This window comes from Bacillus rossius, chromosome 6 (genome assembly GCF_032445375.1).
Source record: "Bacillus rossius redtenbacheri isolate Brsri chromosome 6, Brsri_v3, whole genome shotgun sequence".
Classification (NCBI taxonomy): Eukaryota; Metazoa; Arthropoda; class Insecta; order Phasmatodea; family Bacillidae; genus Bacillus; species Bacillus rossius.
Genome location: NC_086334.1, coordinates 24,942,584 through 24,955,066, shown reverse-complemented (window position 1 = coordinate 24,955,066; position 12,483 = coordinate 24,942,584). Strand labels below are relative to the sequence as shown.

Below are 12,483 nucleotides of genomic sequence, written 5' to 3'. Positions count from 1 at the left end.
TAAGTAATTTGCAAAATTATATTTATGAGAACACTTCTGTTTATATTGTGCAGTGGTTCTCAAAATTTTTGAAGCATGAAAAATCCTATAAATAATTGTAGAACCTATTTACAAATTTCTGAAAAATATGAAGAAGTCAAATATTACAGATATACAACTAAGGCTTGTTTAACAAAGACCAACTGCACATTCGTACAGAACTAAATTACTGTTCAAACAAAACCTGTAGTCACTCAAATTACACACAATAATATTGTGTTAACAGACACAAGATTTTATGGTTTTATTTTCAGACCAATTTAGTTTTTAAAACAGAAGATTTTGGTGTTACTGTTATTTTTTTTTTATAAAATCTACTTATTAAAACTATATATTAATGAACAAACATGACACTTAAATGTTCCATGAAACCAATTTCTCTAAAACAAGTGTCATTTTGACCTATATACAAAGAACTTTTACAATATAATGATTTGTAATAAGCATGTCTATACTATTCGGAACAAATAAAATTAATCTTAGTATTTCTGTGTTTGAAAAATGTATTAATGTTGGAATGTAAAAATGAGTTAACTTACTATCAGACTATTAATTGCAGTTGCTACATTAAACAAAGTAATTTTTTTCCTATATTTTTTACATAAACTATAGTACAAACTTAATGCAAAATAAATAAATTGAATTTAATATTTGAAAGATTAGATATCTGTCCTCACAGTTAAGTTTTGATTGAAAATTCTGATTATTTCAATGGCATTTTTGTGGTGTATTTATATGCTTTTATGTGTTATTTTGATTTTATCACAGCCCCTATATAATATTTTTCCCATGTAACACATGAAAAGATTAATAGCAACCAGCTGGTCTCGTGGACCACTCAGTTCTATCCTGGGGAGAACAATTTCAAGGAAAGTACATACCTTAAAAGTGAATTCCCCTATTGATTACTCTGATGTAGCTGTCAATGTAGTTTCTCAATATTATGTGAAACATGGTACTTCATCAATCACAACAGCACATTCACTACATACTTTAATGTCACATATCACATTGTGATACAAGTAAAAACATTTCTTTAAAACAGTTCACATTCTCGCCGGAGAGCATCCACATCTTCATTTCACTTCTTGAAAGCAAATGATACCTGTAAGAATTATAGAGGTTTAAAATAAAAGTACATTCAATACTACACAACACAGTTCTCCATAAAGGATGATGTGGCTATCAAGCATATATTGGGCTTTAAACCACCTGAATCCACATAGTTACAGTGAACTGTCTTTAATACAGCATGTTCGGAGCCTGATTATCAAATAACAATTCAATTTTAACAGGAATAACAAATGTGAAACATAACCCTTTAGAAAACAGGAAACACTGTCTGAAATTAAAACCAACAAGGATAAACTCTCAACGAACTAAAAACTCTGGCAGCACAGTAATGCGACCTAGCAGCCTAGGTCAGTGGCCAGAATCCATCTGAAAGAATCTAAATGCAAGTGGCTCAATTGGTGCAGAATTAAAGACCTTTCACTTTTGTGTCGCAGAAAATGTATCAGAGTGACGAAGCCAAAATGCTCAGTGTATAAACTCATTAAATGAATAATCAATACCATGAGCTTTTACTACAGAGCTGTAGTTCATAAAAATAAATTTTACCTGGTGGGGCAAAAGGTGTGTATTGGTTTTGAAGGACTATTAAAAACCAGAGCAACTTACAGGAAATGTGGTTTATTTAATTAGTCAGTATATAACACCATTTTTTTTAAATCAAGTTATGAAGCTTACATCATGAAGATGGTGGCCATCAGCAGCGATGCATTGATGAAGGCGATTTCGGAACTCTTCGGCCGCTTTTAAGCTCATTTTGAAGGGTATAAAAACCACGATTTCCTCCCAAATTCGCATCTACAGTTTTTCCAAGGTGTGAGGACGATGTTTGAAAACCTTTCCCTTGAGGTAACCCCACAGGAAGAAGTCACAAATGCTGCAATCCGGTGAGCGCGTGGGCCACTCCACATCACCCTCAGAGAGATGAGGCACGCAAGGAACATCGGTCTAAGTTTCGCCATGGAAACTCGAGCCGTGTGGGCTGTAACGCCGTCCTGTTGGAACCAGATGTCTCCCATATCTGTTTCCTCACTCAATGAGCCGAAAAGCAGTTGAAGATTTCCGAAATCACCTTTATCAATGCATCGCTGATGGTGGCCACCATCTTCCTGATGTGATCTTCAGAACTTGATAAAAAAAAATGGGGCTGCATACTGATTCCAATAAAATAAATCTCATTATCTGTAAGCTGCTCTTTTTTTTTTGCCCCCTTCAAAATCTATACACTCCTGTTGCCCCACCCTGTATAAATTTCTTTGCTTGAACTTGTTTTTAGCATTGCAACAATGTATTTCATGAGAAAATAAATAACTGTGTGCCGCACACCTGCATAAAGTAAGTTTATTCATTTTTGTACAAAAAAAAATTTAGGTACCAAGACCCTACTTTCATTAAACGTTTTGCTAAATAAAATTTTTAGCACAAGTGAGTACACCAGTAATTTGTTGATTAAGTCTCCTTACAGTACTAATTTAACATATAAATTCTCCAAGTAGGTACCAACAGCCATGAGTATCAGTGTAACTAAAACCAGCAGTGATATTGGAATACACACATGTTGCTAAAGAAACTAAAGAGAAAAATAACTTGCATACATAAATGCTAATAAAGTAATCTATTTTGTTTTTGAAATACTACTTTCAAGTTATTTTCTGAATACTTATAATTATGCTAATCTACTTACCATACAGTTCTTAGCATCACTACTATTTTGAGCTGTTGGCCGCAATGTAGTGGTATAATACAACAAGAAGAAATAGTGTGACACCCAGCACATTGGCAAAAATAGCAAGCTGAACATCTGTAATCATCCTGTAAAGAAAATATTATATATTATATGGTGTAAAGACATTATTATATTTTATTTGTAAAAGTAACATACAGTGAAAGGACTTAAAACCATCATTCTATGGTTCTGCACATTCAGTAATCCAACAACAATTAAAGCCACTGACATGTTTTTTAAGGTGAATTTCAGCTGTTGATATGCCTAACAGATAGCACAACTGCTTTGCGTGCATTTTTTAGTGCGTTCAGAGTTTATTGTTACTGCCCTTTTGTTTCTGTACATGTTTCTTGTATTCTAGCAGGTTAGCTACTTTTTAAATTTGGCATTCCTGTTAAAACTACACTGACGTTTGATACTCCAATAAAATCGCAAATCTGGCGCGGTCATGGCCCAGAAAGTGCTAGAAACTGTACAACTTAGAAAAAAAGGATTAAAACAGGAATTTATCAAAAATTTTGAAGAGGACTATGTAAAAAGTGATGAGAAAATAGACACTGAAATTTATATAATAAATGTCAAATGTTTAAGTGACAGCGATACTGCAAGTGATACAGACAGCGGGAAAAGCTGTCTTTATGATTTGAAATAGCAGAGTGTGATTTTAATGTTTTTTTAAATTAATGGTTTGCTACAGAAATTTTTATTCCTGTTCATGCATAGTGGTAATTTTCTAACACCTTTTTCAATGTTTTAAAGCGGGGCATACATGTAACAAATAGGTTCTGAAGCGATTTGGTATAATATTGACGCAATTACAATATTTTAGCTATTTGCTTCATCAAAGTTTCTTTAGCTATGCCTTCAGAAGTTTATTTAAATGTAAATAGCCTACATATTAAATACATTTCTATAAATATGTGTAGTGGTTTATACACTTTATGTGCAGAGTGGAATCCGAGGAGGCTCTTTTGCTTCTTGTCGCATTATAGCAATCCCACCTGCTGCGTTTCACATGAGTAGCCACTCCTGAATTCATGCTGCCTCTCATACAACCAGTGCCTCAGTCCATAAAGGCTAGTCCACATACCTCGTCCTCGGACAGTGGTCCGCGGACGCCCAACATCCGCGGACAAATGCACACATTTGTGCTGTCTACATGCTGCTGGTCCGAAGTGAAGCTTAGCAGTCGTAACACCAGAGTGCAGTAAATGTGCGAGGCATTTGCTTTTGTCGACATCGAGTTGTTTTCATTTAAAGTCGTCTGCTAGATTTACATATGCATAGTTTATTTTGTTCCAATTGTTTTGAAATTTAAGTTTGCAGGTTATATTTTGTACATTAATTTTGACAATATGTTAAATAAATAAACATTACTGCATAATATAATTGAACTTTTATCATACGTGGCACAATATTAGGTGAATTATTGCCTAAGCAGTTATAACTTCAGACAAATCTTCATATAGTTTTCAGACGACTGCATGTAAAACCACAGTGTAAAACAAAGAAAATGTTAACAAACATTAACCTCAAGTCGTTCTCTTCGCGATCAACTCTTTTTTATTTCAGGTCAAATTGCTCCCAACTCTTTCAACTCCCGCGAGTCAAACAAATCTGACTCGTCCGCGGACTAAAAGTTAAAAATTGCGAATGATCTTGGGACATGGGACATTGGGACAAGGGGACGTGACGTCAGAGGGTCACGTGCACCAATCAGCAGTTAGCTGTCCGCGGACTACGGTCCGAGGACGAGGTATGTGGACTAGGCTTAACCCCTTAACATATATATTATGGCTAGATATATGTGTCTAAAAAAACCATTTTTTAAAATTGGTTTTTTTGCAGTAATCTATTGTTTTTAATATGCAAATAAACGTACCACATGTAAAACATACGTTTTTACATTTTTTACAAAATTATGTAATTTTTAATGCACACTGTTTTACTAACCCGAGTATACTCGTCATTGCTGAAATATATGTAAATACATTATAAATATTTATGGAATATAATTAAATAGATAAATATTTAGATAAAAACATTTAACACAAATTGGAAGTTATTATAACAACATTAGTAATGTTCAGCATGGTTAGAATTATTTCTCAAAAGTAGTTATCTGAAAATCACATTTGTGCAGCAATATATTTTACCTATTCAATATGCAAATGGACATACCACACAAAATACATTAAAATTTCACATTTATCACACCATCATGTCATTTTGAATGGACACTGGTTTCCTAACCCGTGTATTCTCGTCAGTGCTAATATTCACTAAGATTACTAAAAATATTTATAACATTAGCCAGATATAGTATAAGCTTACATAGAAACAAATGAAATAACTTTTGCAACATACCATATTTCTTTTACAAAATTACATCTACTTTTATAAAATTGCCTGAATAACATGAAAAACAAAATATGTACATATGATATGTAAATGTTGTCAGTCCGAATAGATCTTCGTATAAAAATTTACCTCACAAGGTTTGTACAGTATACACTAATTGCAATAGCTGAACATTCACAAATACAAAAAAAAATCATTGTAATGTCAAGGATGTCATTCTTTACAAAAAACAAAGTTTTTATGTGAGACATTCAGTTTTTTTCACAGCACAATAAATAGAAGAATTTTTATTTGAATACAGTAGCTGAATAATGTCACGAGTCTGTATTGACATTTGTGAAGTTATTGTTATCTTTAAAAAGATAAATTAGCCAAACTGACGAGTAAGATGAATACAAAAACACATCCCACAACACAGAGCATCAACACTGTCGTTAATTCATCTTCAAGAAAGCTGTCCAATAGCGAGGAAAATGTTTTACAAAAAGGCCTCAATTTCAGCATTGCTCCACGACACATTCCTGCACTTGACATAGTTTCATCTGTTGAGAGTGCAATATACAAACTTCCTGCCGCCAAACAAGATGAATTTCGTTGGAATGTGCGTACAGCAATCACTTCAGCTGGTCCACCTAAACCGAATCTGCCGCCTGATGAACTAAAGGCCATCAAAACTCTGAAATCCGACCATACCATTGTAATCCTCCCAGCCGATAAGGGTCGTGCTACAGTCATACTTGACAAACCAGACTATGAGCAAAAAATTACTGATTTGATCACCACAGATCAATATACAAAACTGGTAAAAGACCCCACAGCCAGCATTGAAAGAAAAGTGTACCAAACTCTAAAAAAACATCAGAATCACATCCCAGAAAAAACTAGATCAGAACTGACACCACACAGCAGTAAAGCACCCCACATTTACGGTCTTCCAAAGATTCATAAACCCGACATGCCTCTGCGCCCGATCATCAGTTGTTGTAATTCCCCATGCCAGAAACTATCAAAATATCTCCTGAAAATTGTTGAGCCACTAGCAGGACAGACAGATACATTTGTCAAAGATTCTAATCATTTTATTTCTATAGTCAAAACACTGAAAATAGAAAACAATGATACCCTGGTGAGTTTTGATGTCCAAAGCCTCTTCACTAATGTGCCAGTAGCCGAAACACTCAGCATTGTCAAGGCGAAATTGGAAGCTGATCCAACCCTAAAGGACAGAACTATAATACCAATCCCATCCATCATGGAAATGATTACCCTCTGTGTCACCACAACATATTTCCAGTTCAAGGATATTTTCTACAAACAGACCGATGGCATGGCAATGGGCTCTTCTCTTTCACCATTTATGGCCAATATATTTATGGAAAACTTTGAGCAAGAAGCACTTAGCAAAAGTAATAGCCCTCCAAAAATCTGGCTCCGTTATGTGGATGATACCTTCACTGTCTGGCAACATGGACCTGAAACTTTGGAGGAATTTGTGAACCACCTCAACTCTCTGAGGCCATCAATAAAATTCACATATGAAAAAGAAACCAAAGGTAGCATTCCTTTCCTGGATGTACTAGTCAGCAGAAAAAACAACAGCCTGGAAACAAAAGTATACAGGAAACCTACGCACACAGGCCAATACCTTAATTTTGCATCCAACCATCCCAAAACAACAAAAACTGGCATAATTCACACACTAACCAACCGAGCTGAGATTATTTGTTCTGATGAGAAATCTATTGCGGTTGAACACAATCATATAAAAAAAGAACTCATAGCCAATGGTTACCCTGTCAACACCATCAAACAGCATTTGAAATCCAACAAAACACTCAAATCCACAGAAACTGAGAAACCTGCAGGAACCCTAGTTATTCCATATGTTCAAGGGCTTTCAGAAAAAATAAGACGCCTAGGAAATAAATATGGACTTCAAACAGCATTCCGTTCTAAATCTACTATTAAAAGTATTGTTACCAAGGTGAAACCAGCCACAGAAAAATTACAAACTCACAACTGTGTGTATCAAATCCCCTGTGAATGTGGCCACATGTACATAGGTGAAACTGGCAGAGCTCTATCCACCCGAATCAAAGAACACAAAAACAACTGCAAGAAGGGTGAAACCCTAAAATCCAGACTTTCTGAACATACATGGGAAAATAGCCACAAAATTCTCTGGGAAGACTCCACACCACTCATACAGGAATCCGATAAAATAAAAAGGAAAATCAAAGAATCAGCCTTCATTATTAGCAATAAAAATATTTTCAGCCAGCAGAGCATTGAATTAAAAAATATGTGGATCCCTTTGATAAAGAGAGAAACATCCCTGCAGCACAAAACAATAGCCAATACTCAACCCACCATAACCAATCCGCTTTAACTACATGGTGCACAGCCAATGGGGAGACAGCTCGTCTGTCATTGGCTGAGCAAGATGTAGCCCTTTCTCTGATAAATACCCTCATTTTCCAGCCCCTTCTCAGTCGCACCTGTGTTTCCGTACCATGTGCGTCTCTGCCTGAGGACGGGAGCAGATAGCAGTTCCCGAAACGTCGCTTGTTTCTGTTTAGGTAAAACTATTGTATTTGTTTGTTTTTTCGTTTTGTCATGTTTTTTGTCTCGCTTCAACTGTTGTGCTGAATTATTTTGGGTTTCAATATTTTTGTGTTGTCATCATTTGTGGGGATTTTTTCGTTCTCTTAGTACATTTTTCTTTGTTTTTTCTTTGTTTGCTGACCATATTCCTGTTTCGGAATATTTTGTGGTGTTCATATCCTTGTTGACAACAGCAATTGTTTGCTTAATTTTGTGTGTTTTTTGTATCTTTTTTTTTGAGTATTTTTATTTTTATTTTTATTTATTTATTTTATTTATTAGTTTTTCTTCAACAGAAAAAGTTCTTAGCAATGGCGTATGTCCAAAAACTTACATCAAGTGTGAAGTTATTCTTGAATGCATTTCACTCTGACTGTAAGCCTAACTAATTTCTGCCTAAATGTCTGCTGTTGTATGATAAACTCTGAAGCACGGCACTACACACAGTGGCACACCACAGTCTTCACACATGTACCGTGTTTCACGCCGTATTTTTTCCCCCCGTGAATCTGTCACCCTGCTGCACATTGCACACTGGCGTGTAGGATTGCTTTTTTTGTCAGTTGGCGGGATCGTAGCTGGAAAGTGACGTTCAGTCATTCTCAGTGGATTCGTTGATTTTCCAGGCCTACCTCGTCCTGGCGACATTGTTGGCTTGTGAAACTGTTCAATCAAATTTTTGACAACAGCCTCTCTGTACTCCAAATGTGACTGCTTCCCTCCCAACTTTGAATATAACAAAAATGAATTCCATATTGCTAGGTCCACTAAATGGAAAAAAATCTTCTTATAGTATTTTTTCCCCCTCTTCCTGGGTACTGCATAGTCTGTTGTGCGCTGGTCAACAATGTCCACACCTCCCATTGTACTGTTGTAATCTAACACAACTTGTGGTTTTATGTGCTGTTGTCCATAGATTGTAACACTTTTCATTTCAGAATTGTGGATTGTAGACAACATTGTGACTGGTTTTTTGTCCATCCACTTCAATGCCAATAGTTTACCTCTTTGGAAAGCAATGACACTGCCTTTCGGCAATTTTTGTTTCCGCAATTCTGGTGGCATTTCTTTTCTTGTCGTTTTCACAGTCCCATAAGAATCGGTTCGATGTGATAGCAACATATCTGATAGCTGTGGTGAGGTATAAAAATTGTCAGTAATGACACAATAACCTTTCCCAAGAAGAGGTTTCACTAATGACATAACTACTTGTGACGACATTGGCAAGCCTTTGTATTCATCATCAAAATTGGTTCCTCGTCCGGTGTAAATTACGAAGGAATATACATATCCACTTGACGATTCACATAACATGAATGACTTTATTCCAAACCGCGCCCTTTTGAGAGGTGAGTACTGTTTCCAACCTAGACGCCCTTTATATAACATAAGACTTTCATCTACTGTGACATCTTTTTCTGGAGTGTAAAGTTCAGAAAATTTATTTTGCAAATGAATATATATAGGCCATATTTTGTTCAGTTTAGGGTTTGGATGGGTGGCTGCATCATATGACTCATTATCCACAAAATGAAGAAACTGTTTCAGCTGAACAAATCTGCGAAATGGCATGGTTTTCCTAAAAAATGGTGTGTCAAATATTGGGTTCTTAGCCCAGTACATTTTATATGTAGGTTTTTTGACTATGCTTTGAGCCACAACTAGTGCAAGAAAAACATAGATTTCCTCTTTGTTTGTTGGTTTCCATTTTGTTTGAGGATGTGTTTGAATGTACTGTGATGCAAAACGGTTCGTTTCTGTAGCTATGAGTTCAGCCAAATCATTATCAAAAAATAAGAGAAAATAACGAAGAAAATTATCGTCAACATTTACATTTACATTGACGCCTGGTTTACCTGTAAATGGGTATCTTGGAGGAGAGATAGTTGGCAAACTACAGTTTATCTCACACCACATTCTGCCAGATATCTCTTCACTACCTGATTCTTCTGAGCTTGAAATGTCATTATAATTGTCGCTACTATCAGATCCCAATTTATCAAGATCACTCACGTCGCTTCCTTCACTGTCGGAATCACTCATTTTGAACAATTTCTATTATTCACATTACAGTAATGTTGACACCTCAGCTAAAATATATAAACATTGGCGGGAACATCATAAATTCATAATAGTACTATTAGAGACATCTAATGTACAATTTTTCAAACACAAACGGCGAACGCGTGTAAGTAGGGTACCGTGATGGATCGAATCTGCCCTGACATCTAGTGGGTAACATAAAACTACTGGAAGTCTGTTTCAAAGGCTGAAAATACCTACCACGACATCTAGCGAGAGCTCATATAACTCATTCGAGAAAACTCGAAATAATATAATCAGACGCACGTTTTTGTTAGTCGAACGAGTAAACTCGGGTTAATAATTACGTGCCAAATGTAAAAAAACGAATATACTCGGGTTAATATGTTAAGGGGTTAACACCCACATACCTTCATATTATGCTTTCATTGATTTTTCATTTTGCTGAGTTCAATAGGTCACTTATAAACTAACTTAAAGAAAGGTTATACAAACATTTCAATAAATATTCGTCCTACAAAACTCTTAATAGGAACCGGCCGGGTCAAAAATGATAACCAAAATGTTGAACTTTTCACTAACATAATAATAATTCTGTCCGTACTTACTTGAATCCTAATTAATGAGCCCGTACGAAAAAAAAAAAACTGGTTTACTTTCTACAATTACAATGCCGACAGTTTCCCGTAAATTGTACACGTTTTCTGATATCGCAAGTACTTAATCAACCTTTATTTGTTGACGTTTCACAATCAAACAAAAAAATGTGCCGCGTGGCCATAGAACATACAGCATTTGTGACATAGGTGTGATTCGTGATAGCTTTAAGTTACGTGTCAGATCTGTCTGGAGGTTATAAAATCTCGCATCATGTTGTATGTCCAAATTTCAATGCAGTTAGTATATCATCTTTCATTACTACTGCATTAAAATATGTTCTGCGTTAAATAAGTACCTAACAATGAATATTTAATTTTTACAAAAGAACCCTTTTTTTGTGCATCATTTGTATACAAAAGATTATTTTGACAGTTCTCATGGCAAATTCGATGCGAATTATGGTTTCATTCGTTGAATAAAATAATAGGTAAAGCTAGTCATTTGTGTTCGTATACACATGGAAGTTGTACTGCCTTAGGTAGTATCAAAGCCCAGGTCCCAGCTCTGTCCGCTGCACGTCACAACTGGAGCTCACCCTATCCATACTGTTGCGGTCAATAGCCACCTTGTGTTTGCATATGTTTAAACAGACTGGCCACTAGAGTTTTTAAATTGAGCCGTGTTAGTGACATTACTTCAAAAGTGGCATCCCGGCGTCCTTGTCTGTAGTTCCGTCAGGGCCACCAAAGCCAGACACACCATCATCTCTCTTTTTAGTTCTGTTTTACTACTTGTTCTCCTCGTTAGTTGTTAGTGTTTTTGTATTTATCTTTGCATCATGGACTGTAAGCAAGTGACATGTAAATTACAATTTCACCAGCTTATTGTGTATGTATTTTGTAGCATACTTCTTAAGGCAGTATTCCAAGATGTTCAAGTAAGGTAGCGAATAAGCACTTCCTTGTTGGGATACAACCAGAATCTAACTCACTGGCAGTATTGCATAACATGTTTAAACCGTGCTCGAGATGTGGATCACATCGGCAGCTGTTTTCATAAACTGTGCACTGTGCGAGGCTAGAAACTGATTCCAACACATTTTAGTGAATGTTTGGCAACTATTGATACATTTTTTACAGAAAAAAATTATAGATAGCAAAACAACATCGCACAAAAATAGAAATTAATTTTTAATTATCTCAAGTATTATTTAAGTTCCGATTATTTATTTTTATGGCCATGAGAGGGTACAAAATGTATTCTAGAATAGTTTCGCTACCATAAAGTATATTTTGGCACACCAATACACTTGGTACCGGTATGTTCCAAGATATTCACGAAATTGAATGTATACGAGTTAATGGCACCAGATGTGGGTCTGCCATCTGTACAAAATCAAAGAAAAAGTGAACATGTCCAAAATTTTACCGACAGATAGGTCATGGATAGAACACCAAAATCCATTCCCTAAAAATAACGGAGTAGCCAGTTCATATCAAGCACTAGGGATACAGTTATGGTACAAGTGTAGCATTCATCATCTAAACACTTATTTTTGTGTCCTGGAATATTGGTCTTAGTACCCTGTGCCATAATGAAGAGATTAACTGCAGCACCACTGAACTGTGAGTAATACTTTACGACTTAACCTACTTTTCCTCCTACTTGACTTGTCCTTTACAAGTGTGTGCGGAAGACATGCAACCGTTTACGTGGACCAACTAGGTAGAATGGCCAGCTTCCTGCTACTAGAGTCTCTCCTGACGCAGTTACGTATTAAGTAGCCATAAGGTTTGAACAGTATCCACACTCCACCTCCATAAGGGAGAGGGGGGATTGCTTGCTATATGAGAGCTGACACTGGGCGAACCAGAGCATCACTGACCACTGAGCAAAGTCCTCTATGTCTTCTCACCCTCTGTAGAGACCAACCCACATCGACATAATCCATGTATATTTATAATCGTCTGCATGTCGTAGCAAAATATTGATAGTTTTTTTTTTTTTTGCAATAGCTGTCTGAGCCACGAGAAATAAAA

At 36.0% G+C, this 12,483-nt stretch overlaps 1 long non-coding RNA gene across 1 annotated transcript; it reads right to left on the bottom strand.

Annotated features, from left to right (window-relative positions):
- Positions 1 to 1,019: 1,019 nt before the first annotated feature.
- Positions 1,020 to 10,632, bottom strand: LOC134532884 (uncharacterized). Its single transcript, XR_010075198.1, has 3 exons — positions 10,453 to 10,632; positions 2,795 to 2,922; positions 1,020 to 1,144 (listed from the first exon to the last, which is right to left on the bottom strand). It is a non-coding gene; the product is annotated as an uncharacterized LOC134532884 (long non-coding RNA).
- Between the last annotated feature and the right edge of the window lie 1,851 nt (positions 10,633 to 12,483).